The sequence below is a fragment of the Alosa alosa genome, chromosome 22, assembly GCF_017589495.1.
Source record: "Alosa alosa isolate M-15738 ecotype Scorff River chromosome 22, AALO_Geno_1.1, whole genome shotgun sequence".
NCBI lineage: Eukaryota > Metazoa > Chordata > Actinopteri > Clupeiformes > Clupeidae > Alosa > Alosa alosa.
In genome coordinates this window covers 18210285-18220687 of record NC_063210.1, presented here as the reverse complement: position 1 = coordinate 18220687, position 10403 = coordinate 18210285, and the positions used below count along the sequence as shown (strand labels likewise).

The 10403-nt window shown below is 43.7% G+C and overlaps 1 non-coding gene across 1 annotated transcript; it reads left to right on the top strand.

The window, feature by feature from the left end:
* The first annotated feature begins 6537 nt into the window (after window positions 1–6537).
* Window positions 6538–6620, top strand: trnal-uaa. The gene has a single exon. It is a non-coding gene; the product is annotated as a tRNA-Leu (tRNA).
* The last annotated feature ends 3783 nt before the right edge of the window (window positions 6621–10403 follow it).

The following is a 10403-nucleotide window of genomic DNA, read 5'->3' as shown; positions in this document are numbered from 1 at the left end:
AGAGGCTTGAGGATTAGTTAACGGATATTTCAACACCAGCATTCTGGTCATATGTTCATATGCACGGAGACCCCCCACACACACACACACACATACACATACACCAGTCGGCTTGGTGGGGTTAACACACTCTGGAAGGGTCAACCATTAGATCAATGTCACCGGCACTCAGCCGTTTCCAAAGAGGAAAACTTCTCACAGGTTTTTTGACCCCGTGCACTTTCCATAGATGCTAGCAATCCAACCCTAGCACTTAAAGCCTATTGTGTTTGCATCAATATGTGTTTTTTTTCCCCCTTTAACTTTGAAGCGAACGTCTCAGCCTTCTCCTTATATGAGCCACTAAGAACCGCACAAAGGCCTTTCAATTCCTCAGCTATCCACTGCCCATTCAATGTTTTGGGAGGGAAATGATGGAAGGTCTGTTGAGCTCGATTGACCGCTAGAAATCTCCCCATCTTGAGGCGGCCAGGCAGAGCGGAATCCCAGGGAAGCGAAGCCCATGAGTCAAAGTGGAATGGATGAGTCAGTCGCTAGGCTAATGGTCGCTACAGGCTAATCACTTTCATGTGGTGGTGGTGGGGATTTCTTTTTTACATGGCAAGGCTCATTGGCTCCAACTGGCTTCTAATTTGGCAGCAATAATTCACTGTGTGACATGCACAATGTGTATTTTCTCTGCCACTGTTCTCTGAGTCACAGTGTAAACTGGGAATGTATGAAATAAAAAGCTTTTTCTTGGCTTTTTTTAGTTATATAAATATAAATAAAATAAAATGGACACAAAAACAGTTGCAAAATAACTATTAGTTAAACATAATGTGACATGTATATTGTCCATTTCTTTTCTAAGCCTGATGTCAGAAGCTGGTCAGGCACCTTAGAGATAGTTTGACATGTCTGAACATTTGTATATTTTTAACCCATACAAAAACATCCCCGCTGGCTTCTTTTGCATCTACTTAGCCCAAACTCTGCTTCTGATCACAGTGATCTATTCAAATATATATTTGCTTATGGAATGTAACAGTTTTCAAAACCTTTTTTTTTTTTAAAAAAACTGCAGAGACATTGTAAAAAGACACATAATCTTGGTGGGAAACACTTTTGATTATTGTTGACACAAGTGTGGTGTTTGGTGTGTCAAGGTTGTTGTGATGTTGGTGGAATGTAAAGCCCCTCTGCAAAGCTTTTGTTGTTGTTGTTGTTGTTGTCGTTATTATTTTTATCTCGTAGCTTTTTCTTCCATTTTTTTTATTCACTCCCCAGAAATAACAGCCATAAAACTGTCGTTTTTTTTTTTTTTTTAAACGCACCCTCTTATTTCTGATAAGTGCCCGCAGATGCCTCTCTTTTTCCCCGAGTGTGCCAAGCCTCCCCTGTTTGGACTGGCACGCCTGCGCCCGCCTCTGGCAAAGGTGCCTTGGATTCCATGTACTCATAAGTACCTTCATCGGCAGAATGAGAGGCAGAGCCCTGCCAAGACTCCTGACGACGCTGAAAACACATCTGGCCCGCCTGTGGCTCAGATCCGGCAGAACCGGGAACCGATCTGGCCCAGGACCGCACCAGCGCTGGCTGTCGTCTGACTGGAAAGGTGGGGCGGTTTGAGGGCGTAATGACAGTCCGAGTTAACGTTCGGAAGCCACTCCATATTTTACTCGTTTGCCCATCGAGGGGAAATGCCACATGGGCCATTCAGACATCTGTTAGCTCTCAGACAGAGAGAGACCGGGATGGCAGGGAGGCAAGGCAGCATTGGCATTTGGGAGGCAATGTAGCCAAGCCTGGGAAAAGGTTGATGAGTTTGAGACCAATGGAGGATGAGGGTTTTTTTATTCCTTTTTCTCCATTTTTTAATATCTCTCTTTCTCTCCTCTACCTCCTCTCTATTTCAACTATCTCTTTTTCTTTCTCTCCCACACACACACACACACTCACTCTCTCTCAGGTCTCTCTCATTTGAACTCTGTGAAGGTTTGTCATCTTTGCTATGAACTATCCTAACTATGCCTACAAGGTTTAATCTCTCTAATGAACTATCTCTTAACCAGTGGTAATTGCTAGCATGTGTTTATAAACTGACCAATCAACAAAGCTGCACCATCATTCTGAGGCTTTATTTCCTTTTTCTTGACAATGATTCAAGTTTAATTGAAGATGTCCGCAAGATAATAAGGTTAGATATTTCATTCAAATAGCCTGGGTAAACTGGGTGACAAATTAGCAAATTTGAATTTGCTCTGTAAGTTGGTCTGGAAAGGAGCCCATTGACGTCGGTTTCTGAATTACCAAAAACCCAGGAATGTGTATTTGTCTTTGAAATTGAGGAAACAACTGCATTTAAAACTTCATTTACAAGAAAGATGTGTTTGCTGGACGTCTGAAACAATTTGGTAAGAGATCAATTTAAGTTTAATTTCACTTCTGGTTACGCCTGTGGAAGCAGCAAAATGGGAAATGGGGTTCGGAAATGGGCATCAACTGGCTCCTTCCCAGACGGACCTGCAGAGCAAATTCAAATGAATTTGCTAACAGGTTCATATAGGTTCACCCAGGCTATTCAAATGGAACTCTGCCATTCAAACTGATTAAGGTTGTCTTAAGGTTCTTTAGCCATCGTGACGAGCTGACCACTCTAACGTTTAGACCCATAATAAACATTCATTTCAAATGCATCATTTCAAATGTAGCTGCTTCTCTCTGTCCCTCTCTCTAATTCTGCCCTTCACCCTGTCTCTCATTTTCTCTCTCAGGCTGTAATTCTCACTCCCTCTCTCTTTCTCTCTCTCTCCCACTCTTCATCTTCATCCTTTGAACGGAGAGGTGGAGAGGAGGAAGACGAAGAACAAAAGAATGGACCCTCCGAAGAATCACATTAGCCAAAGAATGAGTCCATTAGCTCCAATCAATCTCCCATTATCCTCTGTCCTGCTCACAATTTAGCCAGCCCGAGGGATTCGAAGGCCACCGCGATTGGTGCTATTGTCTTTCCATTGCCCAATGCCATGCCCAGAACCCCCCCCACCACCACCACCACCACACACACACACATACACACACACTCACACACACACCAGTGCCCTGCCCTCCCCCACCTTCCTAAGTCACTTTTGCACTGAAAGGAACCCTTCGGGTTCACACCGGGAACTATGAGCGGTCAGAGAATGGGCCTTTCATCTTTTAATGAGAAGCCATTGGATTGTTCCTTCCTGCTTCTGGCAGGCAGACTAATTGAGGTACAGTCCTGTGGTGGAAGTGAAAGACAGTGAGCAAGAAAGAGAGGGAGAGAGAGAATGTCATCTGAAGAGATTCTATTGAAATGAATTGGCATCCTTCTTCCACACCCACTGCCAATCCCTCTCTTTCTCTCCCTCCTCTTTCTCCCACTATCTTTCTCTTTTTTCCCTCCATGCCCTCTCCTCCACCCCTCTCCTCTGCTTCAGACAATCTATTTTTTTACAGCAAGTAATGGCCAGTTAATAGCTGACTTTGTGTGACTTTCTAAAGAGACCTTTGCTTTGCTTCATTGTCTCTCCTCCTTCCCCTGTCTTCTGTTCCCTCTGCCTCTCCTCCTCTCCTCTCCTCCTCTCCTCTCCTCCTCTCCACCCCTTTCTCCACGCCCAAGAAAAAGAAAAAAAAAAGTGAAAGTTGTTCCAAGCGTCAGAGGTCGTTACAGATTAGGACACCTGTGCCCCTCACTGAGAGAAAGAGAGAGAGAGAGGATCTGTTTCTTTTCTTTGCCTCTGCCACATTTGCATCTCATTGACCCCTCGCTTCTTTATCGCCGCGGTCTTGTGCTGAAACACTTGAATGCCACTCTTCCATTCGCATGCTTTAAGCTAAGCTCTTTCTTTATTATTCGGAATGATGGGGGTACCACAATGGCAATGAATATACTGGCATTTTGCTGGAGTTTGAAAACCTATAGCAAACAGATGGCAAGAGGTTCACAAACAAACTTAGTGTTAAACAACTCAAGTCTTTTCATCGATGAGTGGCAATGGCTATAAAATTGGTTTAAATAGTTATTTGTATTCCTTTGATATTGAAGTTGTCAGTGGAGCTGTCTGTTATGAAGGCATCAAAGTGGTTTACAGTCTTGACAGTTGAACTACAGTATATAATAGTTTCACTAAACGTCAAAGTTGAGTTTTGACTCAAAAGAGATTTTTGGAATTTAATCTCTTCTGAAAATGCTTTTGATCATAATACATTTGGAGTAATTGGTCTGAAATAAGTGATGTAATGCTCGCATATAATGGCTCATCAACTGCACTAATGAAACAGTTCTAAGCCTTGCTGTAAGATTTGCCAATGTGTTGAATGTCACTGTTTAAAATAAATGAAGGTTGAGCATTTCAAAGAATGGTGCCAGTGTTCCAATTAGTGTGCATTAGTTGCAAGGAGGATTAGAGGATAGATGTGCCAGTAGCTAAACAAATAAATAAAAAATAAATGTTGTTTGTATTTTTTTATATATATATATATATATATATATATATATATATATATATATATATATATATATATATATATATATATATTATACATTGCAAATGTAATCCTGTGAGCTCTGCTCTGGGATGTTTTCTGTGGTGTATAGCTCTCCTTCTGGCTGGTAGGAGTAGTGTGTGTCTTCACTCATCTTTGACTGCTTTGTGTGGGTGTGTTTGTGTATGTGTGTTTCTCTATAGGCTTCTGCATTATGGTCAGGCTTATGTCATGCATGCATGCATGTGTGTGTCTTTGCGTGAGTGTGTGTGTGTGTGTTTTTATATCCACATGTGTAAATGTGTACATGGGTTCCTCTGAAGACCTCTTCATCACACACATTTGGGACAAGTGAACTGCCATTAGTGCCAGGGTCAGGGATCCATGCTGTGAGTCTGAGAGGAACAGCTGGAAGCTGCAGCTCATGGAAAGGCTCTGGGCATGTCTACATTATTCTGGATTTGTTTGGATCAGGGACACTTTTGTTATGATTACGCCTCTCATCTACACTATTCCTGTGGTTTCAAGCCCATGACACAACGATTTGGAAACGCTGTCGGTCCCATTTCCATTTGAAAACTTCTGGTTTTTAATGTAGACAGGGAAATTTCCGTCCCTGATTCGTTATTATCCTATCACAAGACCATTGTTCTATCACAAAACTACACGTATACTATGCTAAACTATACTATATCAACTATACTCGCTGGTGACAGACATAGCGAGAGAGAATGACTGGGAGAGGAGAGCATTGTGATTCTGGATAGTGTAACTGAAGCTTTGGAGATCCAAAGAAAGACAGAGTTAAGCAGTGACCCCCAGGGTTCATAGGTTCCAGTGACTTTAGAACAGTTGTTAGGCACGACACGAACCAGAGATGGTTTTAGAAAGAGAAAAATCAGAGAGAAAGAAAACAGCAGAAGACAGCAGTGAACAACCCAGAAAGCACATACGCACGGCACACACACACACACGTACGGCGCACACACACCTTGCTGGGGTGTGGCATGCCATTACAAATGGCCCTGACTGACAGCTTCATAAACAGCCTTCATTAGCATACAAAGAGCTGAGCTGATGGGCCACCAGAGGCCTACTGCATTCACTTTCTCTCTCTCTCACACACACACTCTCTCACACACACACTCATACCAGAGGCCTACTGCATTCACTTTCTCTCTCTCACACACACTCTCTCTCACACACACACTCATACCAGAGGCCTTCTGTAGTTCCCCCTGGCCATGCACAAATGACCCACTAGGGCCCAAACAAGTTCTACACACACACACACACATATAAATGCACACACACACACATACACACTCTATACACATGCAGCAGAGGCCCATTGCAGACCCCAGGCCTGCCACACACACACACACACACACACAAACATACACACACTCCAGAGGCCCATTGCAGACCCCAGGCTAAGAAGAAACGACCTACCAGAGCCCAGAAGCAGTCTTGCCACACACACACACACACATACACACACTCCAGAGGCCCATTGCAGACCCGAGGCCATGATGAAACAACCCACACACACACACACACAGACAAGACACACCTGCCTGTCATTTGTCAGCAGCAGTCACTGGTGGGCAGAGGGAGGTGGGGTCCCTGGGCCAGCGGAGGCTGCAGGGGGGGGGGGGGGGCCTCAGCTGTGGATCAGGGGCCCCCTCTGGGCACTGAGTGGGGCAGAGAGGACCAATAAGAACTGCTTCTGAACTTCATTTATTACATTTAGAGCATCATTAGTGTCATTGTGTGTGTGTGTGTGTCTGTGTGTGTGTGTGTGTGTGTGTGTGAAAGAGAGTGTGAGAGTTTTTGTGTGAAGGGGGGTGAGGGTGGTAGGGGTGACTCTTTTCTCTCTCAAACCTCAAAGAAGAGCTCCCTTCATACACAAAAGAGGACTTTCATCAAAGTCTAGGACCCCAAAATCTACACACACTCTCACACACACACTCACTCACACATACACGCAGATAGCTACCATCATTTGTCATCATAAGTGTGAGAATGGACAGTATCTTCTATACCAGGATGGCCGAGTGGTTAAGGCGTTGGACTTAAGATCCAATGGACTGATGTCCTCGTGGGTTCGAACCCCACTCCTGGTAAATGATTGCTCTTTAGCTCTTTATCTTAATACAATTCACCCTACTCAACCTTGCAACAATTATGCATCCACCTACTTCCAAAGTTAAAGCTGCCTTTCAATCATATCTGATTCTGATCTCCTTTGTCTCATTTATACCAAGATGGCCAAGTGGTTAAAGTGTTTGGACTTAAGTTCTAATGGACTGATGTTCTCGTGTGTTCGAACCCCACTCCTGGTAAATGATACCTGTTTAATACATCTTCAGGGTAATCAAGACTTTTGACTTGGTTTCCAACACCACTCATGGGTCACCATCACAGCCATATATGTAGCCATCAAACAACTTAACTTTAAAAAAGAGAACATCCAGAACTTTGGGTAGAACCCTGTGATCATTTCCTAGTAAATTCATCCAATTATCCATCCGTGAGGTCATCATATGTTATGAGATGCGATACAAAAGAATATAGCTCTGTGGTTTATTAAAATTCAGTGGAAACTTTTACAAGGACTTTTTATTATTATATTAACAATTTTCTGTACCAGGATGGCCTAGTGGTTAAGGCATTGGACTTAAGATCCAATGGACAACTGTCCTCTTGGGTTCGAACCCCACTCCTGGTTAAAGCAGCAGGCCTGAAGGCACCAAGAATTGAAGGCTGACTTTTATATTATACTATTAGCTATTATACTGATAGAAGTAGACAAATACATGAACACGTTGGATCAAAGGGACCGTGTCATTTGTACTAGGTTGGTACAAGAACTCCTGCTCCATCATTTTCAGAAACGTCTAGTAGAAGTTGTTGTTGTTGTAGAAATGTTGTTGGTGGTGGTCATTTTTTTCTGAAATGGCCCAGTGGTGCTCCTCAAAAGTGACATTGCACACAAGGGCTAATGCCAAAAAGATGATGCAACATTTACTGGAAAAGTGTAAGTGGAAAGGACAAACAAGGAGACGAAGAGATGGTCTTAACTCATTCTCAGTATTGCCAGTCTGTACATCATCTTTTTGGCTTCAGCCCTTGTGTCTTAATTTTGCCTTTCACAATATTTACTGCCTTCAGAAAGGTGTAGTGTTAGCCTGGGTGAACCCAGATGAATCTGCGTTTCTTGGTGTTTTATGCCCCCAACGTTGTCTTTAAGGCAGCGCTGCCTAGAAGGCACTAGGGTTAGCCATGGGTTCTGAATCTGCACGCATTTGAATTTGCAGAACAGTCTGGCTACTTCTCATTGAAACTCATTTCCCAATGACCAAAACTATTTCCTTTGAATTGATTATACAATTGCATTTAAAACATTTGCGTGTAAGAGTGATGTGTTTGCTGAGAGTTTGATGTAGCAATTTTATGTTTAACTTGACTACTGATTACGCCTCTCGGATATCAGGAAGTGAGCAAAGGTTTCCCAGACCAATGCTCAATCTAAATTATTTGTAGACAGTTCTGATCATGCAAATTGCAAACAAGCATAGTACAGTGGTTCAAGCCAAACCATAAACAATCTCAGCCAATCAACATTGAGCTTCCGGAGCCTCGCAGAGGAGAGGAGTGTGCCCGAACACTCTTTGGCAAAACTGAATCCATATGGGGTGTAGAGTGAGCGCATCCTTAAGAGGAGCAGAGTGAGTAATGACTATAAGGGCTGACAGGTATGTAAATAACGTCGCGTCTGAGATCAGTCCAGTGGATCAGGAGATCGATGGGTGTAATGAGGCCCAATGAGCTGAGATGATGTGAGAAGGTCGTTTTAGGTAAATGAGAACGACACACACACACACACACACCTCCCTCCGTCCTCTCACAACCCCTCCCTCGTCGCTCCCTGGTGTGTATTTACATTCCGCTCAATAGCAGAAGCAATGCTGGGACGCCTGCCAGTTTGTTATTGATTGCCCCCCCACCAGACAAACACACACACACACACATAAACTCAAACACACACACACACACACACACTCAAACACACACTCCTTGAGTTCATAAAGGGGATACTTTAGAAGATCACAGAGTTCTTGATGTTTCTCTGTGATCTGTCAGTCTGGGTGAGAACAAGCGCTGATGAATGATAAGGGGGGGGAGGGAAATGAGGTGGAGAGCTAGTGAAGAGAGACGCATGAGCGTGCCCAGAGGATGTCCAAAAATCCCTCTCTCGTTCTCTAAACTCTCAAAATCTCAAATGTCTCCCCCATTCACCAAACTCTCAACATCTCAAATTGCTCTCTCCATTCATTAAACTCACGTCACATCAAATCTCTCTCCCCTTTCCCTAAACTCCCATCTTCCTCTCCCTCATTCACTAAACACATGTCTCAAACCTCTCCCTCGTTCACTAAATCTCTTCCTCATTCAGTTAACTCACATCTCAAATCGTTCCCTCTCTCACTACACCCTCGTTTTCACTGATGGGGAAACTTGCAAATGTTATTACCGTCAAAGCATGCACACAGGAAATTCCACAACTTGCTAATTTGTGTGTGCGGGTGTGTGTGTGCGTGCGTGTGTATTTGTGTATGTGTGTGTGTGTGCATGTGTATTTGTGTATATGTGTGTGTGCGTGTGCCTGTGTATTTGTTTGAGTGTGTGTATTTGTGTGTGTGTGTGTGTGTGTGTGCGTGTGTATTTGTGTATGTGTGTGTGCGTGTGTGTGTGTGCATGTGTATTTGTGTATATGTGTGTGTGCATGTGCCTGTGTATTTGTCTGAGTGTGTGTGAGTGCGTGTGTATTTGTGTGTGTGTGTGTGTGTAATCAGTCCTGTCCCAGCCATCATTACTTTGATTGGCTACTGTTTGGTGTCCTATTGGGATGAGGGATGGCTGCCTCCATCGATTAGAATCCCTCCTGCTCTACTCGTCCCAATGACTTCCTGTAGCTGCAGCAGAGGAGTGCGGAGGGGAGGAAGAGGAGGAGGAAGGGGAGGAGGAAGAGTCCACTGATGGAGACACTCTGTGATGCCCACTGCCATGTCACTCACCAGGACTGTTGAATAATGGAGAGAGGGAGAGAAGACAAATGTTGTGTGTGTGTGTGTGTGTGTTTGTGTGTCTGCTTGAACGTGTATGTGTGTGTGTGTGTCTGTGTGTGTGTTTATATGTGTGGCTGCTTGAATGTGTATGTGTGTAGTGAGTGTGTGTGTGTGTATGTGTTTATATGTGTGGCTGCTTGAATGTGTATGTGTGTAGTGAGTGTGTGTGTGTGTGTATGTGTTTATATGTGTGGCTGCTTGAATGTGTATGTGTGCAGTGTGTGTGTGTGTTTGTTTATATGTGTGGCTGCTTGAATGTGTGTTTGTGGGTGTATAGTAGTAGTAGTAGTTAGAGCTTAGATCGGGCCCAAACAATCAAGCCCGACCCTACCAGAGCCCGTGCACATTGTGCCCGAGCCCGACCCGGCCCGACACATTAACTGTAATTATGAGCCAGAGCCCGATTTAAACCCGACATTTTTTAAATACGTGGGCCATTATAACTGACGTTCTCAACTACAATTCCGAGCTGTTTGAGCTACAGAAATCCGTTTAGAATTATATTAATGAATAATGCAACGGAGGATGAAGAATGTAGCAGCTAAACTGTGTTTGTTTATTCAGAATGGAATGGATTGCAAATGAATCCAAATGAAGAAACGTAAGCCACTTACAACGTAAAATGATGTCCCTGCAGCAAAACTCAACGCATTTCTCTGTGAGGGCTTGCCTCGCTCTCAGGTGTATGCTTGGAGAAGTGACAAAAGAGGACATTGAAGGCTGGCTATCATTATTTCTGCCATGGCAAGCCTGCTTCATGTTCATCTTAAAGTCTTT